The following is a 25959-nucleotide window of genomic DNA, read 5'->3' on the forward strand; positions in this document are numbered from 1 at the left end:
AACAATGCCATCCATCTATCGCTGAGACAGTATCTACACTGATGTGACTAGGTGTTCCGCATGTGCTTGGTGGGTGCGTGCACACACCGGCGTTCCAAACGGGTGCGTTATCTCTCCGGCTCCGACCACCGGGCCAGGCGAGCAACGCCGCAACGCCAGGCATACCAAAGGCCAAGACTGCCATGCCCGGTGCCAAGAATTCGTCGACATTGATTTGTCAAATTCTGGATCAGACCGAGGCGATTGGAAGAACCTCTGCAGCTGCATTTCCACTAGTGGTCTAACGAATGTAAATTTTTAAGTAGTCGCGAATGCGAATGCGAATGCGAATATACATTTTTAAATCTTAGGCCACATCTCTGTGGCTAAAAGTTGACGATTGATTGACTGACAGGTATACCGTGCAAGTCGCACGCACACGTTACCGTCATTTGCATCTTTTACCGAAAATTGCCGAGCTGATCCGAACCAAGGATGAATTGATAATAGGAATTAATTAATTTTGAGGTTAGGGTGTGATTTAAACGTGAACATCAATTTTTAAAATAAGAGTTAATTATTAAACTGATGTTTTTTTTTCTTATTTAATGTTATTTTCACGATTCTTATAAGCAAAATATAAAGTAGTAGTGACAGTCGAATTTGCAAATTATTTATTATTATTATTGCGAAATTCCAAATAACTATATCCATATACATATTTCTGGAGAAAATATTGGAGTTAAAATATTAGCCGAAATGCGGAATGTCAATCAATCTTTTCAGTTTATGATCCCGTCTGAATTCTGAAACGATGTCTGATTCCTGCAGTTGACAGTGAATTGTGAGTTCAGTTTCAGAAGCCGTAAATCCTTGTTCGAATCATTAAATTTTCATTCTTTGTCGGGAACGTATAACTCAATTTGTTGGGAAATAATTACGTGACGTACCGACTGCAACCTACAACCCAAATTGTTGTCCATTTGTCAAAGTGAGCTCAAACCGTTCCCCTAATTGCTGGATGAAATAAAATTAATTCGTAAATGCAGATAATTTTTATACTGTTAGAGAGGTCGGATGAAATTCGCTACAGACATGGGAACATTGGATACCTCGCAATTTGCCCCCTCCGTTGTAGAAAATCGAGTTAGCTTAGCAGCTTCTTAAGATAAATTGGTTCCGACGGATTTCTAAGGCGCAGGTTTCGCTTCGGTGGCGTCGTCGCCCTGCACAGTGTCGGTGTTGCGGGGACATTTCAGGACTGCCTTTTGTGGCCCAGGGTGGCACTCCCCGGGGTCTTGGGCTCGTTGGGTCTGCCCTCCAGCCCTCTGGATGCCCTGAATGTCAACCGTGACCCAACAATAGAGAGACTCGGATGAGGGGCTCGGCTTTGCAGCCCCTCTTCCCTCACTCCTCGACCAGTTTCCGCATTAGCTACTACAACGTGTATAATACAGTATTCAATTTACTTTCCGTTCATGGTATCCGTTGTGGAGAAATAATTTCTGTCAAATATATTACATCGCAGTGTTTTCACTGTGTTGAAATTCTTTGCTTCAGAAATTAATACGCGTTTAAAATCGATCTTGCATTTCGTACACGTTCATCGTCCATTACGAACCTCTGAATGAGGTGTTTGGAGTCTCGCTAGGCTCTTTGAAACCCGTATAAGTCCCGTGAAAATTCATCTTGATGATCCTTCAAATTTGTGGAAAACCCATGAAATCCAATTTGTGACTTCAGAAAGTCTCGTGAAATCGTCTTTAACTTGTCTATGTGACTGAGGTGCAACAGCCTTTCCAGTTGATCAGTTGGGTAGAAGTTGAAGGTGTCGCAGAATCAACTCTTCCAAAAAATGGTTTTCGGATGTTTTCGTCGCACCTTTAGTTCCAACCTTCCAAAGTTGCAATTCCGACCCCACAAATTGTTTCACCGTGTATTTCCGGGTCGTTACTCGGCAGGTTCCACCACCAGTAGATGCGTTACATTAACAACCCAGAACTTGACTTGGTACGGTACCGCAAACAATGCGTGGCTTCTCTCCCTCACAGCTCGGAGTCACTATACTATACGGTCGTTGAGAGAGTGTGGAATTATTATACTGTACATAATTTTCGTACAGACTGCACCTAACGCAATCTATAAAATACTCACTGCAGGTAGACGCCGCACGCCAGCTGCACTGTACCGATAACCAACTCTCGGAGTCTCGAAACTTTGCCAATTAATCTCTGGATCTATCCAATCTCCGGCCGAGTTTTCGCATGTAGACGTGCGTCAAAAAGCTTGTATGAGAAATGAAAAAAAAAAAAAAAAAAACGACAAAGAAAAAGGGAAACGAATGAGGAAAAAAATGTAAAACCGTCGAGAACCAGCTTACAGACAATTTATTTCATCTCGCCAGGCGTTCGGTATCGTAATTGGTAATCCCGATGTATTTCATTATGGGAAAAATGAAACTTCAAACTTATCAACAAATGTATTTCTATGTTCGAGATGGTTATTTTGAACAACTCGCAACTTGGTCAACTTCAGCTTCACTCGTTAATTACGAACAGGACTGAATCAAAAGATAGGAGAACAGAAAAAACAGTTATTTGCACAATGATAAGTGAACACGAATGAAATAACATCTCTATGTGTTAGAAATGAATTTTTACTGTGAACAAATTTGAGGAGCACAGAGCTAACATAAATATCGACAATTTTATAAAAGGTTTCATAGTTGGAAGTGCAAGTATGATTAAGATCTCGTGTTTTTATCCGATTTTAATATTTCTTGCCCTCGCTTTATCAACCATGGAGATTAATCTTTTCATACATTTTTGTTGAAACGCATTTTTTTTTTTTTTTTTGACGTTTGGTCAGTGTGACTTGTGGCTACCAATTAGTATACAAATTGAGATTCGACGACGCGTCGTCGGTCGGGCTTCGGAGTTTTCTGGCCATTCGTGATCAAAGCGATGGTTGAAAACTGTCGACTTTCCGGAACGTCCGGAACGGCTCTGCGGTATATCGCCAAGAAGGGTGCCAAGTCCAAGGGTGGACCTCACATGACGAGGCATGCATGACAATGGGTTGCGTATCTACCAAACTCCTCGTCCGCAATCCTGCAGCTCCGGGTGATGTATAGCCGAGTCCTATTTGCGGGACTCTAAAGTGGAAACAATTCCATCAGGAGACAGCTTCGTCGGTCAGACTAGGCCGACTACCTAACCAGAGATCAAGTCATCTGGCTTCGGGTCACCAGGAAAACTACCCCCTGGCGCGAGGGCCCAAATATTTGTCCGATGGCTCGGAGGATAGTCGAGGAGGAGGCTGGTCGAGGGTTGGATGTTTTTTGTCCCTCTCGAGGCGGGCGCAGGGTGAAAGAAACGGTCTGTAACTGCCGCTCGGCCTGCAGGTTTCGATTAGAAATTTGTTTATTTGGTGTCTCGAGTGTGCTGCATGTACGAGGGCCGCCTTTTATTCTATTTCGTTTTATGTTTTCTCGTATTTTTTTTTCTATCTATCTGTCTATCTCTCCATTTCTCTTTCTCGTTTTAACAGTGAGTCGGATTTTTTTCTCGTTTGTTCAACCCGGAGAGACAAAAAGTATCGAAGAATAGTCTAAAGTAAAAATCTTCCCGCCAACGCCATGTAGATATGTAATGCGGGGGGCCTTGTGCTGTAAGGAGGCCTGTTTAGTGTTTATCATCTGCGTGATTTAAGAAAGCCGCTTCGGCTGACCCGAAAGGCTGAAAGGATAATGACTCGTATTTGCGTTTGGTGAAAGTGTCCAACTTATACGATTTCAACAATTCCATCGAAGATGAATATAGTTTAGAAGCACTTATTACGTACTTGGCGTACAATCTTTTGATTCGCAAATCGCGGGTTGTTTTTTTTTTTTTTAAATGCCTCGGGTACACGTACAGCCGTTCCTAATTTGGCAAACCAATAACTTTCACATCTATCTTGGAACACAATTTTAATTTACGCACATAGTCAAAATGATTCGATGTTTTTTTTTTTTTCTTTTTTTCACTTTTTTCTCGACCAGCGTTAACGTTTGTAAGCTTTGAAACTAGAGTGCAAACCTTACATCAAAAAAATAAGCGATCATGTGTGTAGGTAGTAATTATTTGGATTTGATGTTCAAAGAATTTAATCAAATTTCAAAATATTGCAGAAGATTTCATCGTCGTGAATTTCTGTTTTTTTCCATCATTCTCATTCAGATCTCCTTAATATTGAGAAAAAAATACATTTAGAAAATATTTCAAAGATTTCAAACAAATATTTATAAGAATACTGCACTCCGGTCGATAAACGATAGGTTGACTAAAACGAGTTGTAGTGTCAATAAATAGGTCGTCGGTCTTGCAGAGTACGGGCTTACGTACCCAATAAGTATGTATGAAATTAATTGCTTTCAAAATTGAGGCACGAAAGCGTACATAATACACAAACACACCTGCGGAGTCAATGCTACCTACGATGTGAGTGTACAGTACTGTGGCTATGAAAAGTTTTATTTTCGTTCGAGAAACAAAATAAAAAATAAATAAAAAACAACATGGCTGAGTGATGAGAAATCAAAAGGAGAGGGTAAAAATGAAACGATGAAGAAAAAAAATACCCACACAAACACACACACACACAAGCCGAGAAAAGTAAGAAAACTAAAAACGAGAAAACAGCGGCGCCGCTTCTGCATTACTATAACCGTGCAGGGAAAAGCATGTATGGTGGATGGAAAGAAGGAGGGTAGAAGTACGTACATGACGTGCAGGTAGGCTTGCCGAGAGGGAGAGAGAGAGAGAGAGTGAGAGGGAGGGGGATAGACGATGGCAGACTGAATACGGAATTACAAATTAAAATGACGGCTGTCTTGTTATCTCGACGCTGGCGACTGGCGTGCACGACGCCCCGTGACGTCACGGGCGTACGGCGAGCGTCGCTCCGTCGCGCGGGCGTCTCTCCCACTCCCTCTCCTCTCCTAGCAGGCCGGTCGATCCGTGGCCGTGGTTCGGCACCGGAGACGGCTGGCTGGAGGCTTCAGTGCGTGCGCGACCGTAAGAGAGGCAGCAGCAGCGGTGGCGTCGTTCGGTTGTTTCGCGGTTGTTTGAAAAGTGTGTTTTTCGGAACCCGAGGCTGCGCGGCGCGGCGCGAACGAGCGGCGCACGGGACGGATAATCAAAATATTTAAACTCGCGGGGAAGCCCCTGACTCACCGTGGATTTCGGATAAGGGAGTGAGAGGGAGAGAGAGAGGAGAAGACGCATTTATGAACCTGATTTAGTGCCTGTGTACGTTTAAAATCTCCCGCCGCCCGCGGTGCGGGTTCTAAAAAGCATCCCGGCAAGTTTTAAAACTCAACCCCACATAACCCTGTTTATTATTCTATTTTGATAAACGTGCGTGATAATGGATTAATTTTCTTCAACAACACAAAACCTGTTTAAACAACCCCGCAATTTACACTCTGTGCTTAGCGTACGCCAGTGCTCACCTACGGCACCGGCAACCACACGATAAATTAAGGTGAGATTCTTTGACAATTCTCAATTATTTTAATCTTACGAATATTACAACGTCGCGCAACACGTCAAGGGTTTTTATACGACAACTGTATTCTCTATTCGCCGTGCGTTCTGTCCATTTTTTTTTTTTTTTTGTTCTCTTGTTTTCACCCGATTTTCTGAATTTCAAACTCTTACGCCGTTTCGATTTTCGTTCGAAATTCAAATCAACCGCCGAATTTGAACCACAACCGCCGCACGTGATAGCTTCGATCATTCATCCTTCAGCTCTCGTGTGACAAACGCGAAGGCTCTCCACTCCGGTGTCAGGTCATCAATCTTGGTCAAACTACATTGCACTTTCTTCTCATATCGAGAATTACACGCCACGCTCTTAATTCTATCCCACTCGCCATGGAGTACAAAAATTATATAGTAGAATTTTTTTCATGAACTTTTTACAAATTTCTTCCTCGAATTTAATCGTTATTCGACGAAATTGGATGATTGTTTTTTCATTCCTCGGATTCTCGTACATGTACAATATATTCCTCAATCAATCACAGTTCGAACAAACGGTTTAATTTTTTATTATTTAATTGAAATCGCTTTATTGTACAGATTTTAGTTTAAAAAATTAAAATCATTCCTTTATTTTCGCGGTTATAATAACGACGAGGACGAGACGAGCAGCAATTAAGTTCCACCTTTTCTGCCGGTCGATACTTTTTAACCACAATGTCGTGCAAGAACGAAGACTGATTTACGACGTAATAATTTACATATAATCAGGCCTCGTATCCTGACTCTGTAACTTGTTAATTACATGAAATTGGTGCAAAAAATGCACCCCTACCTTTAATCATACTCATCATCGGTACAAGCCGACAAAAATTTTCTATCGACGTTCTTAAAACTGTCTAAAAGTTCTCGAGTTTCAATTTCACACAGCGCAATTCCTGCGTTTCAAAAAACCGTTCCCAATATGCGTATTTTCATGAAGAATTTCGCTAATTTGACGATCAGTGATTATACTTGATCGTAATGTGGAAACTATTCACGGCAGATAAGATTCGAATTCGTAACTGGAACTCATCTCAATGAGCGATGATAAAAAGAACGATGACACCCGTAGCTATTATCGATCATTGTGAATTACACGAGATTGATCGCATCGAGCCGGGTGGTCTTGATCATATTTTATAAATATCTTTACCGATACGACGAAATCTGCGAAATTATCGGACCACAGTCTCAACACTCCGCGTGATTGATTTCCGGCGACCTTGCAGCAGCGATTGCAATGCGAGGACCCCTTTCCGTTCTAATTTCAACGCTTATCGCTCCAGATATAACGACTCATTTGTGCGATCGATGTACGCATATTCTTTTCTCAGCGTCGCAGAATGCTGAAAAATATAAACGCGAAAAATTAGCTAGGGGTAAAAATATGTAACAAGAAACGCAGAAACCCGTTTTATAGAACGTCGACAAAAATTGAATAGATCTAAGTATATAAAAGTCGAAATATAGACGAATCGGTATAGTCTTAAGATATCCAAATTTTGAAATTTCGTATAGACTAGTTTTTTCTCCCGTCTTTCAAAGTTCGGCATTGCGTTGTAACCTGAATATAAAATAGTTAGGCAAAGGTCCGGTTGACAAGTTAGACAAACATGTTTACGAGATGTCCTCTCTAAACAACAAACATTCTATGGCCGACGGCGTCGGTTCATAACGATACGCTCACCGTGAAGAAATGTAAAAGTCTATCATTCGTTAATAGACACAATTCGTTGTAACACGGACTCCTGTGGTTACTTTATTCGAAGCAGACGGTCGAGAAGTGTGCCAAAATTCATCGCGACGATTCTTCTATCTTCCGATCCTTCTACGTTTTTTAATATTCACCCAAAAACTTGACACTATATGACAATCGGCATGACACGAAGTATGCGAAATGTGAGAACGGCACCGGGCGCGTCTTTTTGCGATTCTCGGGTGATCTTACATCCCGCGAAGATGAAAATAAAAACGGACCGCAATATCTATCACGTACAGCTACACACGTAAATAACCGTATCTTGCCAGCTGACGAGTCAGCAGCCTAAATTTAAGATTCCAGACACGCTCAGGTTGTATTCGTCGATAACACCGCCAATCGGTGATGCCTGATGGTGTGTTTGTTTGTTCGTTAATTGTCAAAGATATACTGCCTCTCGATTATTCCCTCTCCCCCCCCCCCCCTCCCCCTTCTCGCCTTTCCGCATGCCGCTTTATATTCTCAATGCCCAACGCCTCTCGCTGTTACGCTTGCGAAACAAAATTAACATACAGCTTATAACATGTGGTCTTTTCTACGGTCACGCACACGTCACGGCATTATGCTATACGTACAAGCTTATTTATTTTCAGGCGAAGAAAATGTCTCGCATCGTTTATGGACATAAATAAACCGTTTTATCACTTGGTATAGCGAAATTTTTTATGCGCGCGGGCGTGATTCGCAGAAATTGTTACGCCGAAAAGAAACGTGATTGAAGTTAGCAACGTTGACCCGACGAAACATTGGAGGGAAAAATTACTATTTTCAAGTTTATAGTGACTTTGAAGTTGTTCAGTTTTTCAAATAACCACAAGTTTTGACTTATTGTGATTCGCTGAATCTCAGGCGTTCCTGCAATTGTGAAACAAAAGATTTTTCGAAACGTTAATCGTTGCAATAACTTTACCAAATTCAGCATCATAAAAAAACTTCACTTCGGACCGTTCGAATTTTCTGGAATTCGGTACAAAACCCAACTCCGTGAAAGTTGGTTGAAAATTGTAAAACAATGAATTTCTTTCCGATGTTTCGTGACGTTGACGTTACTTGCTTCAACCTCGTGAAAAGGAAGGGATTAATAAAATAAGATCGCACGATCACGGAGATGATACAGAGAAACTGGACTCTGCACACGTTGTCAGACTTCTGTTTTTTTTTTAGTTTCGATTTATTGAACGCAGTCATGAATATCGAGTGGCTGACTATATTAATATTATTATGAAATGGAACGACGGTGTGCAATTTTGTGTTAAACTAGAAGTGATTTATTGAAATCATACGACTTAAGAATAACACTTGAGGCGAATTCAGGTCACCCTAATAGACATTTTCACTACACGAATTTCAATGACTTGTTATAAGATACGTGATGTGATTTAAAATCGCTTCTTTTATTTATTCGGCCACTTGACGCGCCTTGAAAAAAAAAAACTCGCTGATACGGTTTCAAGTTATTTTAAGGTATGACATAGGTATTACGACTATCCGCAACTTCAAGTTATACGACTTGAGGAATTAAAATCAATACAAATTTATTAAACAAACCAATTCGAACATGTTCAAGTCAAACCTATGAACATTATCCGATGCGCATTGATGTTTAGCGGAGTCGATTAAACGAATTCAAATCACTCCTTCACACGATTACGTACAAGTAATAGGTATATGATTCAATTCTGAATTGAAACGACTGTCATATGTGCGTTGAATCAAACCACTCGAGAGACGTCGTATAACTTGAAGTTACTTTTTCTGAAAGAGAGCTGCCAATCGTCGAATTGAATGACACTATTATTATTGGAGTACAGGGTATGTTTATTGCGTGGAGTTGATTTGATGATTAATAACGAGGCTGAAGTTAGTAACGTTACTGTAACGACGCATACGTTTGTTAAAAATGGTTACTTCGAACCTTCAACAATGTCTGAAACTCAGTGAACCGTGACAAATAAAATGTACCTACTCTTATTTTGCAAAGCCAATACCTTGAAAGTCGTTCTAAATTTTTCCCGAATTTTTCGTTGCGTTAACGTTGCTAACTTCAGCCTCACGATTAATACAACTTGAAGTGGTACCCGACTTCGAACTATCATTCCTTCGACAATATCGATGAACCTGATTAACCAAGTGTTCTAAAATCAATTCCATCAACTTCTTTGACAAGGTTGACACCATTTGTCTTAACAACAACGAACATGTCTTGAAAAGAGAGAGAAAGAGAGCCGATAATAATCGAATTGAATTACACCATCGTAATCAGAGTACACGGTACGCTTACTGCGATATTTCCTGCAGCCATTTCAGACAGACAGACCAGTAGTCCAGTAGAGATAGACATTCAAATGGAAGTAATTACGCGGAGTGATTTTTTTTTTTTTTTTTAAACTTTGGGGGGGAAGGGTGGTGGTTGGAAGTAATTTACAACTTTAGAGCAAAAATTAACGAGTTATTTCAGAAAAACGAAAAACTTGAACTTTAAATCAAGACGGCGGCGAACGCAATTGCGGGATTTTTCCGAAAATCGAGATTTAGACTTCTAACCCCCCCCCCCCCCCCCCCAAAGTTAAAAAAAAAAATCTGGGCTATGGGACGAGGACTTGATCTCGCGGTTATAAATTCCTCGAGGTCCGCGTATCGGGTGTTGTTTACAACGCGGTTACGCACGTAGTTGCATGCGTAGAGCTCTGCGTGTGCCCTGAAGTTTGATTCACTAGGGCCGAAGGGCAGGGGGCAAACCCGGACGCACGTATTTGGCGTAAATAAGCAATTTGTATGGTCGGATTAGGAGAGCCATCGTCGCCGACGCCTGCCGAATGGGGGGATATATCACCGGACCCCGTTTATGCCGCGAGGATGATGCGAGGAGGCGTGAATTACTTACTCACCGTGTGTGTAAGACCGGGACTGCAGTCGTTAATTGAGGGTCTATTTCCGAGTGGCATAGCCGTTGTTTATAAATTACCCGCCTGAATGGTACGTCCGAAGGAAAGGAAGGAGATGAAAGAGACGACTGTCACTTCGTTTTAATCGCCTTTCGTTCGCACATTTTTCAATTTTTAACATTCAGACCAGAATTTTGTTACTCGGGGAATTTTCGGCTCCCCGATGAGGAACCTGATGTCGGAATTGGATAGTTTGGATGTAAAATCGAACAAAACTGTCAAAATTCGACGACAATGGCCGAAACTTATTGTTACTCCACGGTTTTTGGGGTTTTACGAAGTAACAAAGATCATTTGAAGTTTTAGGAATCTGCGCTGAATTGAATTCTACGAATTTACTTTTGCGATTTCGTATAATTCGTGCCAATTCTTTATTTCTGCATCGAATGAAAATTTTTTGTAGCGCTTTTGGTTGAAATTGCGTAAGGAATCAGACTGTTGAACCCTTTTTTGCGTTTGAAATACGTGGACTTCGATATTTGGCAAAAACACGAAGGAAAATTCCACCGTTTCCGAAATTTTACGCTCCATTCATCTTCGATCGTTGTTTATTCAAGATTCGAGTTACGCAACTTTTGACGAGCTGCGATGATCTCGGCTGATACCATCGTAGAAGAATCTTTGATCGACAATTTTCAATCAATCAACTAACTTTTTTTCTCTCTTTATCTTTATCTATCTTTGTTTCTAGGGCTTCTCATTTTAAATTCTATACACGCGTTACGTAGTTTGTTTTTATTCTTTTGTACATACATACATCCTCAGGTATATTTATTTTTCGTTATTTATTGTTCGGTACATATGCTTATGTACATGCAACTGTGTGTACAAGTTACAATGTATCGTGATACATATTTGAAAACTCTGCTGGTACAGGACGACGAAACGATTGCCAATATACGACGAAACAAAAGAGAAAAGAAAAGACAGTTTTTAATTGAATCGAAACTGTGTCACTGATCAGAGTGGGAAAAAATTCGATACTGAGATATAAATAAACGTCTATACACTAAAAATGCATTGTTATTATCAATTATAAAGCAATTTCAAGGAAACATCGATTTCAATGAACAAAAATACTCGAGCAATTTTATTGTCGAAAATTAATAATTTTCCTCATTTTCTTCACACGGCTGACGACAAGAAACGTTTTTATTAGTGTACAAATTCACGTTTACACGACTACGAACACTTCACAAAATCAACAATTTTCATTCACGCGTTAGAAAATTAAATAATCCGTCCGAATGCGAGCAAAAGTTGAAAAACTGTTCCAACCGCGTACTTTTCACACCAAAGAAAAGGAATGAATGAATAAATAAAAGTCTAACGAACATCATCTAGACATCTTTGATTCATTGTCATAGCAACATCCATCACGCGTTATCTTATCGGGTGTAAAACCAACACCGAAGGAATAGGCATACCTATGCCAGCCAGCATCGTGTGTATCATCACGTTAACTCGCACCAACACGTGGCGACTAATCAACAACCGTGCCTGCAGGCTACTGATCGCTTTATCTCTCCGGCTCTTCTAACCCTTTTAAAGCAATAAAATTTGAACTTCGTTCATAATTCTCATTACCTATATCAATTTATACATATATATATATATATATATATATATATATATATATATATATATATATATATATATATATATAGAATATAAATAGTATATACTATTTGGAGTAATAAAGTTTGGAGTAATAAAATATTTGTTTTTTTTTGTTCCATCTCACGAATTATTCGTTTGGAAAAAAAAATGTTCGAGAAAATTGTAGATTTTTGAATAAAGAATATTTTAGTTGAAAGAAAAATGCATGATTACATTTGAAAAAACTGGTCCGTCCTCCACAGCATCGCCAACTGTGATGCTGGACCAAAAAAACAAAAAAAAAATCTTCGTGTGTCCCCCTTTGAACCGAACAACTTTTGTAGGACACATTTTCCAATTGAAACGTTAATTCGGCTGAAAACGTGATGCGTATTTTAAATTGGGACGCCCGGTATATCCACATGTGTTACATGTAATGTTACGCCGCGTGTATTTCACAATACGAAATGCACTGATTCTGTGGAAAAATAGCGTCGCCATAGTTTTTTTCACTTTTTTTTAGTACCATCGAAAAAAAAAAGAAACTTATTTGTAGGTTTGGTATTTTTCTATGTTCCGGGACGATATGTTGAAACTTGAAAATCAACCGCGCATGCGCGAGTTTTATCGGCTGTTCGTGTAGGCTGGCCATCCCGAGTTTTCTGTTTTTGCCCGCGATGTAGTTGATACGAATTTTCGAGGTTAGAATCTCAAATAATTGAGGTAGCTGCTCGGAAAGGCTTGGGAAGCATTTTTTTATTGGCTCGGAAAGTTGATTCTTTAAAGAACGATCGGAATTTAATGCTTATGCTCTTTGAAAATTCAAACGTACACATTTTGCGTACGTTGGCAATTTACATTAAAATTTGTTTCCTATGTATTATCAGTGTGATGATTAATCCAAGTTCTAAAATTGATGTAGGTACTAGTTCTGTTTCTGTTTTTCAAATTTCTCATAAATTGAGGTAATGTATAAATTCGAATCGCTGCAACATATTTTCTAAAATCTCGAATCAAATGAACCAAATTTTCCTAATTGTATTAAACAATTATATATATAATATATACACAAACACACACACACACGCACACGATCTCAACAAAATGCCGGTTGCTACGAAAAATTAATCAAAATCATTGCACATTCCAAACGAAATTCCATTTCGTTAGATCGTTCAACATATTACGTAACATAAATCTCGCAAGCCGCATGTACGACACAGTAAATTCGTTCGATAAAAATACATGCATATATTTGTAACATCAAAGTAAACGATGATGTTTCTGGGTGCGGTTAATTCAGCTTACGAACGACATTACAATGCAAATAAGTGTCGTAATAGGTGTAACTGCAAATTTATACGCTCAGCTGATGTAACGAGCAGCGAAGATCTTGTCACATTTATACCGCGGTGTTTTTAAAACTCGCGTTCGCATTCTTCTCGTGTTTAATTAAATACATACCCCACTCTCGTTTAGTTTCCTTTCCTTTATTTCTCCCCCCATTTTCCAACCAACTATCTGCAATTTACGCATACCGTATGTCACTGACTCAATAATCGTAAAAAACAATACTATCATTGTTATTGCAACGAACGCGTCGTTTCTACTCGTTGTTGGAGTGATAAAACTGCTCAATTGGGTCAAAGAAATTGCTAATTATTGTTATTATGGGATTTGCGGGGGAGGAAGTAACGCAGATGGAAAGAGAAAGGGGGGAGAGAGAGAGAGGAGTGGAGAGGAGAGACGTCTGCGTTTTACCTCCTCCTTGCTTCGTGTGCAAGGCCTCCAGGCAAACGGCAACGAACCCCGGTTGCTTTCCAGCGACTGAATAAGTAAGCATTCATCGAATGCATCTGGTTTCCGAGAATTTACACGTTTAATTCTGGACCAGCGATGCGGGATTTATACACCTACGTTCTGTCACGTTGAGCAGAACACCTCAACTTGCTGCAACATCTCGCCCAGACTGTCGTCGTAATTTAATTCCTTTCAATATTTCCCCGACGAATATCAACGACTCTAGCTGTTCCATATGATATATAACATACGAATTTTCTCGTATTTTTCTTAGACATACGATCGCTTTTTTCGAATATAACTGGAAAAGTCAGGGAATTTCAGTATCGAAAATTTTCCGAACTAACCCCGATATATTTTTAAAGTAACAAACAATTTTCTTGAAAACAAAAAAAAAAAAAAAATGTTCGAATACATATATATGCATTTTTCTGTACAAAAACTCGACTGCTTGCTGAGACGTGTTAAACTTATCGGACAAATTTAGGATTTCCGCCAATTTTTATTCCACATACAACACGTCAATTACGTTTATTTATTAATTACCAAAATAACAACTATACTAATACACACATGCATATGTATGTTCACACTCGCGCCAATTGCACTTTGCACGCAATGCTCGTGTCGATTTGAGAATGCAAGTGCGAGTTCGCATTCGAGCTGTAATGTTTAACGGTACTGAGGCGTGTATGGAATGCGAAGAGGAGGAAGAGGAGGAGAGGAATAAGTTGCAGGAGAACGAGATACGTTCATATACATACATATACATATATATATATAAACCCACATGTGTATAACGCACGTGGTGCATGGACAGTGTCACTCGCATTGTCATTTGCGGCTTTGGTTAATTCTCACTGTATGTACACTCGGGGACAATGAATCTGAGACGGGTAATTTTTTACACCAGACAGTTACGTTGGCAACACCGAGAAACCTGCAGCGCCACAGTCGGCCGAGCGCGAAACAAACTCAATCTCAATAAAGAACAACATAACCAATGACCGTCGAATCTAACCTTAGAATACTTGTTGACGTGTCGATCGCTGAGAAAAATTTCAATTGTTTGAGTAACTGGAAGAATTGAGTAAAACCGATATCGTTGAAAAAAAAACTGTTTCAATATCGTTGGAATTACGAAAAACGAGGTATGCGTTACCGTTTTGCGCTGGTGTAAAAAAATTAGCTGTCTCAGATTCATTGTCCCCAACTGTACGTGACGCACTTGACACCTAAAATGCACTCGTAAACCTAATACACGCATCATGGTGATGGCCGTATTATATATACATGTATAAATGCACACACACGCAGTTTCAAACTAGTCATATTATTTGGACGTGGCGTTATCGCGTCGTTCGTGCCGCGTTCACTTCTCGCGCGCTATCTTAAAGGTTCTTTTCTTTTTCTTGTTCATTTTTTTCTTGTTTCTTTTCTTTTTCATGATTTAAAAAAAAAAAAATTTCTGGTCTTATTTTTCGACTGCTTCTCGCTTCGGTTTAGACGAACAAGAATTATCCTCCAGACAGTGCAGCAGCGCAAACGCGATTATATTATATGTATATCTGTGAGATGCGCTGCGTGCATATGTATAATATATATATATCACGGTGAAGCGAGTTATCGCCTTGCGGACTTTTACAATTGCACGGGAGTCACGCAGATATGTTATGTATAAGGCATTCCACCCCGCACTGATCCATGTATTATCATCACCGTTAGCGATGTAAAAAAAAAAATTTTTTTTATTCCTTATTTTTGAATATGTCGTGGCGTGAACAAAAATAAAAAACATCTTGCACCTCGATTTTTTACTGCTTCCAAAAACGCGTGACTCTAATTTTCGAATGCATAGGCCCAATCGATTGACTTCACATTTTTTTTTTCCAAATTCTTTGTTAAAATACGAAAATTTTTACAGACGATAATGAAAGTAAAATAAATACAGATTTATATTTTATTCGTGTGTTTATTTATTTTTTTTTTGTTTCACTTCTCGGTTACTTGTTTTGCCTGTAGCTTCTAAGCCAAAAGTTTGTCCGCTTTCATCTTGGTCTCGAAATTTTTGTTATTTAACAAAGAATGTATGACAAAAAATTAAAGTCAATCGATTGGGGCTAATTATTCGAAAATTTGATTTTCGTTTTTTGGGGAACAGTAAAAATCCAATCCGATATTCGAGATATCTAAAACTCGACGAAAGGCGTTCTTTTTGTACACTCTGATTGAAAAAACAATTTTAAATAACAAAAATCGCCGTTGGTGAAGGTCAGACGTAAGTTGGCTTGGTGTGGAATGCCTTATATATATATTTATTCCCGTTTTCGCGGTCTTCGACACCTGAAGCCTCGCGTCGTCGTCACGCCAGGTTAAAATAATAACGATTATACGTGCACAATATATGTACAGTGGAGGAACGGTTTCAGCGAATTATTTTCGTCTCGTTTTCGTGCAGTCGAGAACGAAATTGAAAAAACGAAACAAAGGGGGGAAAAACACGGTTAAATAAATGAATGAATGGAAATAATCGTTTCTCAATTTTTCAAATTTTTCACGAAATTGTTTCTCACTGCATTATTTTATTTGTTTTAAAGAAACTTATGTCAAATTTTGTATATATACGTTTATGAACTGGGAAGTTGGAATCGCTGCTGAAGACTTATGAAAAACAAAACGTGACAATTGTAGACGCGCCGTTTTATTACACAATACAAATCTTATAATTTATTATAAGTTATAAATTTTTACTACAGTCAGAATGAGTGAGATTTATATACTTGATATCAAATGTACGGTTGTTTAATTCCATTGTTGACTGATCGAATGGTACAAATTTTTACATTTTTACACACTAAACGCAATAGAATAAATACAATGTATTTAATGTGATAAAATCGAGAGTGTTCAAATATTGGATTCGAGCCGAGGGGAAAAATAATTCGGTGAATTGATGTGTCAATAAGTTTGTGAATCAATTATAATTCAATTGATTCATCGAGAGTTAACTGAATTATTAAATACTAACTCTCAAATAATGACAAATTACTGAGAAATGAATGAATTATGGAAAATTAAGTCAAATTGGGTTTGAATCAGTTTGGATTGATGCCAGAATTATTTATTTGCAGAGAGAAAAAAAAATCAAATTAAAACGTGAAGTTGAATTAACAGAAAATAAAAAAGGAGGAATTGAAATATTTTAAGACTCCCATCAATTCGAATCGAATTAGAGTGAACGATCGAGAATTATCGAGAGAAAAATTGAAATTCATGAATTGGAATAAATTACACTAGTTGAATTAAAACATTTCTCTGAATTAAAAAATTAATTTGAAATAAAAAAAATTGTTTAAATTGCATGAATTAATTTCGATTAATGCAACTAAAAAAATTATTCTGCCAATCAAATCTCGAGTTATTTCCCTCTTGATTACGAGCGTTATTAAATTATCAGTATATAAAATTTGTGAATTATATTATAACAATAATAAACATTCCTAAAAATTTTTTTTTTCCTTTGGTTTACGAATTAAAAATTCGAAACTGATTCTGGGTACAATATTCAGACTTGTATACATTAAAGCTGTATTATTAATACACAAAATGAAAAGGTATAAAATGTATGAGATACGAAAAAATAGAATCCTTACATCGCAGTTACATGTGTCAACTTATGTGAGAAACGGAACGTCGCGAATCTACTTAATTGTAAGTTCACGAGCGTGCGGTTTTAACAGGCTGTCCATTATATTATTAACGCGTAAAGTATCCTCCTGTTTGAATTCCCCGTTTACATGATACTTGCGGAAAGGGAAGTAGAAAAAAGAATTAAATCCAAGGTAAAAAAAGCCATCTTGTAACCGTGTAGCTACCGGATTATACCCTTGACGCATTTCGCTTCAAGTGTAATACGGGCTCAACTCCCTCCCTTCACCCTCGCCCTTCTTTCCCTGGCATTTGCACGTTGACTCGTTAAAAATAATTCAGTTAATCACACGTACGATTCTCAGAATCGAACCTCTTATACTCTGACATCTACCTAACTTTCAACGTACCTACACTTGTAACGTCCGAATTGTTCGATTGCAATACCAATTATTTTAATTTTTTATATTTGTTATTTTTCGGAGCTGTTAAGAGAGAAAATTCTGTGAAAAAAATATAAGTAGAATCATTACAATTAACGGTTTAAATTATATTGAAGTTGAAACTTTGGTGTATACAATCAGTAATTAGAAAATAATTATTTTTTATAGAATAGCAAAGTCGACCCTTTGAATAACAGTAATTACGAATGTGAAATTAGATTTAAAGAATTCAAGATGGTGGATCTAATATGGTGGATGAAAATTTGAAATTTGATCGAATCCGGTCAAAAAAATACTATGTACGGATTTTTGGGGTCGCTGATTGGATTCTCGGCATACTGAATTTTTTAAATCTGATTTCAGATTCGTAATCAGCGATCCCAAGAACACTTAGACAGAGTTTTTATTCTCCGGATACGATCGAATTTGAATTTTTCTTCCGCCATATTGGATCCACCATCTTGAAACTTTATAATTCCGATTTCAGATTCACGATCAGTGACCCTAAAAACTTATAATTTATGTAAAACGTGTACATATGTGTAGAGGGTTAATTTTCTCGGAAAGCAATTTCTTCAATTTTCATGTTTTTTTTTTTTTTCAATCAATTTGTTTCTAACAATGTCAATTTACATTATATCGCAATAATTACTCTCGAGTATTGAGAACCCTATTAGTACACTATCTACCAAGAAATATATAGAAAAGTTTTCTAAATATACAAATAATGGATGTACAATAGGTGTTAACAATAATTACTACTATGACTCAAAGGGTTAACACCATTTTTTTTTTTTGTTTTTATTTTCAATAATTCCCAATAGCATCAATTTACTACATAGCAATTATAGTAGCGAGAAAATATAGTACATGTGTTATACCAGACAAAAAAAGTAGAAAAAAAGGAGTACAAGATTTTCTGGCTATACGGTTATACATTTCCGTTTGGGTGGGGGTAAGAAACTAGAATGACCGATTCATAGTAGGACGAAAATATGAAATTTTCAAAGACGTTAAAATCCAATTCGTAGAATTATCAAAATGTAGAAAGTCCAAGTACAAAAAATTGAAACTAGAGAAATATCAAAACATAGATCGGTAAAATCTAGAATCTGTATCCGATCCTACATTTTGACATTCTACATTCTGATCTTGCTACTCTTTTTGCATCTCTGTACAAATCGATTTTTCACATTTTTTCAAATTTTTTCTAGCTACTGTAACAAATGATATTTTTCTCAGCGTACTTTCTCGCGGCGATTGCACAAAGTATATAAATAAACGCTTGCTGATCCGCGTAGGCGCAGCATGCACGATGCATTTTCCTTATTACCAGTGTAATTCCGCACTGCTGCCGCACTCGCCGGCTATAACGCTGTTACTGTGACGCGAATAAACCGTGGAACCCTCATCATCTGCACGTGCAATCCCGAGAACGTGTAACTCGCGTTACGTTTTGCAAATGCGGTGCGAAAAAAGTCACGGACCTCGCACGCGGTTCTATTTTTGAAATTCTCTTACTATCGTCCTGACGTTTCATGAATGAAATTAAATGAACGCGTGAAGTTCATTTAATTAACTCCGGTGTTGGTATATATATACATGTATATTAGACTGCCTCAAAAAAAAAAAAGAAAACTATTTTTTTTTTCGATCTCCAGCTTCATGAAATCATAGTTTATAACATAATATTGAACCTCGTGAAAGGAAATCGCCGTGCGATTTTTTTAAGACGTGCCGCACCGAGATTTTGTAACTCCCATTTGATTAACACGTAAGAAATCCAATTCTGACGGTTGGCGGGAGACAATAATTTTTCTATGCAACGAACGGAACTCTACATAGTAGCGCTAAAGGGTGAATTCACCCGCCTTGCCCCCTTTCAATGATCTAGTAGTCATCATAGATAAAAGACGTTTATAAACCTCTTATGTCTTTGAAAAGAATAAGGTTGCTGCGTCAACCAACATTATTGTAAAAACAGTCTCGTTTCAGACTTAAAACCAGAAACACGTACCCTGCAATTAAAGCTTTTTCTCAACATATTATTAACGCTTTTGATTTTGGTTTCATAATTAAACTCACGGATCCATATTTATTTTTGTAACGTCCAAGAACGTTACACTATATAATATATGTTTGCTGAGGCCAATGTATTATAAGAAAAAAATTTGCTCTTGTATGAGAAAAAAAAAATAATAATAATAAAATTGGCACGTGCAGTTTTTTTTTTTTTTTTCCTTTAAATTCTTATTCTCTTCTTCATTTTTTCGTTTTGGTCTGGGAATAGGAAAGGAATTTTATAATATGGAAAGAAAAAAGTGCAAGTAAATAACGAGGAAACAACCATGAACAGGAGAAGTGGAAAGATCGAATCAAAACGAGGCGAAGTTGCAGTGCAGTACTATCTGCGTGCCACGCCTATGCGTATTATTGATAATTGAGGTTCGGCGTAGGTGAAAGCCGTTCACTTTGCGTCATATCTCCCCGAGGTTTGGTGTTCAACGATCGTAGGTCTGGTAGGAATTGTTGAGCCAGTGGGTGAAAACACGCCCATGGGTACATAGAACATTAGTAGCGGGATATATATATAAATATATATATACATTATTATAAAACTATAGCTATATAACAGATGTGCAACGGCTGAAACAACGCCGCTGATCGATCATTGCCTTAAACGTACCTACCCGTGAGCTGCTCCGCTACAGAGAGGCCTTCGAGTTCCGATCCATCCGCGAACGAACGAGATCACTTCTTACCGCTGATTGCGAAACGGAATTTACCCAATCGGACTGCAGGCCGATCCGCAAAGGCGTTCGCACCATTCGATACACCGGATTCATTTCGTGGAAATTTTACAAATTACTCTTTTCATCTCAGATTGCATCATTTTTTTTTTTTTTATGTAAAGTAAAGTTAAAGCAAGTACAACTGGTTGAAAATTGCACTGTGATATCGGAATTAGCGAAATTTAATCGCATGTAATTATTGCATGATTATCATTTTTAACTGAAATCAAGAAATATGACCCAATCATTTTTAAATACGTAGAAAAAGGAAATATATTATTCATGAAACTTCGTTATTTAACATTCTGCAATGCAGAGTGCAGTCTTACCGATCGAGATTTATGCAATCTACTTGTGTCGCGGTACGCGATTGGCTGAGAATCGAGGCGTCGGCGAATCGCGTGAACTGTGAGAAAAATCTCTGTCGGTAATACTTACCCTTCGAGTTGCACGGACGCAGCTGGATTTAACCTGTGCTAAATTGTCCGTGTAATATTTTCCACGAAATCTCGCAGCAGCTTGAGCCTGGAAATCGATACCCAAGACTCGAGAAATTAACCCTCTTCCTCCGTATCCGTAGCGGAAATTTTTGCACCCTACTCTTCATCAATCATCCAACATTCCCGAAACTTGTAATTATACGCTGCGGGTTGCAGCCAAGACCGACTTTTGACAAGGTTGAAGGCGACGAAAGTTATAATGGATGCGCATAAATCAAGTTTTCTAAATAAGCATCAAAATAGATTTTAGGGTAATTAGTTTTTTCCGGTTTTTGTGTCGATTGTAATCCAAAAACAGACTATATGCTTGAGAGTTGAATTTCCTTTCAAGTTTTCAGTTTTTTTTTTTTCTTTCCCTGACTTAAAATTTGTAATAAAATACTTGACGGAATAACAAAAAATTTACGACATAATATCAATACTTCAAATATCAGTATATGTTCCTGATTGTAAACTTGATCAACAAAAACCAACGATTATAATTAAATACGTACGAAAATTTTATGTATGAAATGTTATTCCTGATCATTATGTGAGTGCACTGTAATTACGTTACACAGAATAATCTTTCACAGGTCGATGTCGCAATGACGCAAATACATTTTAACGACCTATTTGGCAATATTCGTACAATCAAGTAAACACATAATACAATTGTAAGAAACATTTATTCAACGAACCGAATTTCTTTAAAGTCCATTTCATTGAAAGTTACGTCAACAGTGAGTTGATTTAGTTCTTGGACAAGAGAACACTTAAAGGATTTTGAGAATGAAGAACGTAACGGGAGTTGAATGGAAGTGCCGTTAATAGATCTCAAGGTAGAAGGATCGATCGATCGGCGGATCTCATTTATATCCGGAGATCAGAAGGCTGAACAAGTTGGTCATTATTCTATCAGGCGTTTAAGGAAGTGGCCGGTTTTTGCCTTACCTTCCTCTTCTTGACTTTCTCCTTGTTCTCCTCCTCCTCCTCCTCCTCCTCCTCCTCATTCGAAGCGAATGACAAAAAAACTTGTTCTCGAGGAGTATGCGCCTACTCTATACGTATCGTACGTGTGCCTACTTGTCGGCCACTTCGCATGCACGGGAAATCTTATTTATTCTCTTTTGTATAACCATGCGTTGCTGCTGCTGCTGTTCTTTTTCATTCTCGTCTTTTAACTCTATTCTTCCCCGTCCCGTTCTCTTCAATTATCTTAAGCAAATTTTACGATTCTTGAAAACAAAAAACAGTCGAGAGAGATTCATCTCGGGACGAGTAAATACACGACTATGGTATTTTCTCTATGGTTAGTTTAAAGACCGTTCGAAGTATTTAAATCATTAATGAAGTAAAATAAGGAGATGAATTAAATTAGTCGAAAACGTGAAGGAGAAAAAAATATGTCAACATTACATTTTCCAAAACTATTCTTTCAATGTAAATTACATGGCGGTCGGATACATGGAAAAGCTAGAAATGTAAGGGAATTTTTGTTATGGTTATGGGAGAAACTAAAAATATCGGTTTTCTTTCTTGGGAACTAGAAACGAATTTTTGAGATAGCAAATTTACTTGTTTTACGTTTTCAGAATTGAGAATTGACTTTGAACCGAATGTAAAGTTGATAAACTTAACGATTTAGATTTTAGTAACATGCTAGAACTGAGAAAATGTCAGGAAAAACTAAGTTTTAGGTTCTGGAAAACTTGGAAATGTCAAAGATTTTTTTTTTCCCCCAAAAATTTGTGGCCACCCTAACATCTCTTTTAAATCAAAGTTATATCTCTGTCAAAATAATATCTCTTTCTACTTTGCAGCTTTCCACAAATCTGTCGTACGTTAAACAATTCTTATCATTCCGTTTATTATTATGCAAAATCTAGTTGTTCTCCATTTCTGATGATCAATCCAGTAATAAAATGAGTTTTTGAAATTCTTACACTCAATTTTCATTACCCATTTACTGATCAAAGGTTTTCCTTTCCGCTTAAAACATGCATAGTCGAATTGTTTAAATTTGTTTTTCCACTAATTACTCTGAAAGTCCGTTCAGTTTGCGAATAATCTTACGTTTTTTCCTCCACCACTTGAATTTCGCGTTCGAAATTTTCCTACCCGTTTTTTCAACTCCTCCTTCAACGTTATACTTCTATTACGGACCTCGACTTCCGCGCCAATGTCGATGACCGTCGATGCATCACGTAGCTGTCAGGCCTCGGTTGTCTCCCGTAGATAAAAGCGCCTGCATGCAGCAGGCCATCGAAACCCTGCATGTACCTCGTACGCCCAACGTGTCCCTTCGGTCCCACCCATACCCATAGAAATTATGCATGTGCGTACAGAGAACCACATACTCACATAATATCCGTAGCCACCCACTAACGACCTCGGTGAACGATCTGAGTATACGACGCAATTCACACCTTTGAAAAATTCAAGACAAGATGTCGTATAAAAGTGCTCCGTAATATGTACATTGTTTTACTCGCAATTGAAAACGATACGAAATAAGACGAGAAAGTAAACGAATAAACAAATTAGAGAGGTGATAAATTCAATTGCATTATCTCGTTGGATCTCTCTCCCGGCGATGAGAAGAATTTCATTTGTTACAGTAACTAGAAAAATGGAGTAAAACAGGTATCGTTAGAAAAACTGTTTGAACATTGTTGGAATTACGAAAAACGAGGTACGCGTAAACATTTTGCGCTATTGTCGGTGCAACAGTGATCGTAATGAGAAAGAATAGTAACGGATACCAGACTTACCGGTAACAGCTAGAAAACTAATTTTCATTTTCTACCTAGAACAATATTTTTCGATTGTGGTAAAAAATGAAAATAGTTAAGGACCGAGCGGTAACCGGAACTAAAAATTTCTCTCATTGTCAGTGGAGAGATAAAAAGGGGATCCTGAAGGACCAGACGGTGTCCAAACGGTCGTGACTTACAGCTGCGGCAAGGAAGAGAGAAGAGGGGGGTTGGGCTTCTCGAAGACAGATCATTCGGTGCCGATAGGGACCGTTTTTGCTCTCTTTCCCGCACGGCGGCGCTGGTGGCCAGTCTCGGGCCGACCTTTTGCCTTCGTGGCCTTCCTTGATACAGCGGCGCAGGTAGGGGAGGCAGGGAGATCCCCGACGGAGATAACGCGAGAGGAAAAGAGAGAGAGAGAGAGAGAAAGCGAGGGCGAGGGTTGGGGATGATTTACGAACCCGTGTCCGCCCCCGCTACGCGGCGCTCGTTCATCAAGGGCCGTTTCTCTCCTCCACCTCGCCTCTCTCCTTCCCTCTCTCTCTCCCTCTTTCTCTCTCTCTCTCTTTCTCTCTCTCTGTGCACGGTGCGCTCACTGTGCGGCAGCAGCAGCAGCAGCAGCGCACTTTCCGCTTTGGAAAAGCAAACAAGCCGGCGCGGCGAGGCGCAGACTCGTGTCTGGATGGTGTAATAAAAACCCCGTCCGTGGAACCCGCGATTCCGGCTTCAGCTTCTGCTGTTGCTGCTGCTGCTGCTGCGCCGCTTCGTTGACTAATTAATTACCTGCTAGCCTAGCGAGCTAGACCGACGACGCGACGGCGCTCGTTATTAGACGCACCTGCGTCAGGTCCTCTGAACCCGGATCAAGACGCTACCAACCCGAGCTTTCAACCACCTGGTGGTCCACGGCAAACTGCCGATCACCCTTTTAACCGAAATCCAACCCACTTGATTATTATGCCTTAAACCGATATTACCGGATTACGCTTATTTCGATTTGGGGTGGAGGAAATTATCGCGTTTTTACAATTTTTTTTGTTTTTTTGTTATCTTCTTTTCATTGGGGTGATTTCGAGTGGCGATGAAAAATTTTTATGGACATTTTATGTGCAGGGTTGAAATACTGATGCGTTTTGGAAGTAACTGTAGCTAGTCGTAAGTGAGGGAATAAATGAGAGAATTTTAATGAATACCTTACCAGATATTAATCTTGTTATGATTAAGGATCCAATTAATAAATAAATCATATATCGTGCTTCGTGGCCAGATGTAAAATGATTTAAAAAAGAACAAATACAATGTTTCTAATACCGACTTTCATCTTTCGTGGGAGCATTATTCCAATTCAGAGCTCTTGGATTGGAGTTAAAAGCTTATAATCCTTGTACAAAGGATCGCGAGAAATCTGTTTCCTCTTTGCCAAAGTGAGAAGGTGTTGATCATGCATTGTTTAATCAATTGCTTTTGGAGTAAATTGTAAATTTTCTTTGTCACTAAAACACATCGAATTCATTTTTCTATCCAATCGGTTTTATCCAAATTGACTCTAGTAAATGCGACTATTTCACAAAATGTTTTGTTGCTCGAAAATAATCTGTGCGCTACTTATTTCAGAACTACCAATACAATTTTTACTCGTCGATATTTTCGGAACTCTGTCAAGTTCATTAATTAATATTTCGCGAATACGGTTCTCGAAAAGATTGGACGCGAAAGACAATTCCGTAAGAACGAAGCGGAATCGGTTTGTGCGGTTGCGTGCGGTAATAAAATCGCATCCGTAGCATGATGAAGTGGTAAATCCATAATTCATCGGCAATTAATTACATCGAACTACCTTATGCGGCGAGCTGAAGGAATCCTTGACACGTCTGGTATCCACCTCTGCTGCAAGTTATACGAATCGCAACGGTTATGGTCGTTTTACGTGTGTGACACGTCTCTCAAATGTTCTGTCTCAGCATTTCACCCTCTTAATATAACTATGTCAAAATTTCTTGCGTAGCTGTATTCCCATTACTACGGATATCAATAATTATTTTATTCAAAAAAAATTTCTCGTGTATAAAAATTATTAGAATCAAGTTGTATTGGTGTTAATTTTACGGTTCAGTTCTCGATTGAAGACAGAAATATTCATATAATTTTATAAGACTGAAGAATATCGTCTCTAATAAATGGCATACCTATTT

At 38.4% G+C, this 25959-nt stretch overlaps 1 protein-coding gene across 4 annotated transcripts in view; it reads left to right on the forward strand.

Moving 5' to 3' along the window:
• Positions 1 to 25959, forward strand: part of fz2 (frizzled 2) — a 111254-nt gene that overhangs the window by 70266 nt on the left and 15029 nt on the right. Inside the window, exon 1 of one of the 4 annotated variants that reach the window (XM_046615719.2) lies at positions 5035 to 5505. The exons of the other annotated variants lie outside the window; for them this stretch is intronic. The gene's annotated coding sequence lies outside the window, so the exon portion shown is untranslated. Of the gene's footprint in view, positions 1 to 5034; positions 5506 to 25959 lie in introns of those variants that run through there. 4 annotated transcript variants of the gene reach the window in all.

Source organism: Neodiprion pinetum, chromosome 3 (genome assembly GCF_021155775.2).
Source record: "Neodiprion pinetum isolate iyNeoPine1 chromosome 3, iyNeoPine1.2, whole genome shotgun sequence".
In the NCBI taxonomy this organism is placed as follows: Eukaryota; Metazoa; Arthropoda; class Insecta; order Hymenoptera; family Diprionidae; genus Neodiprion; species Neodiprion pinetum.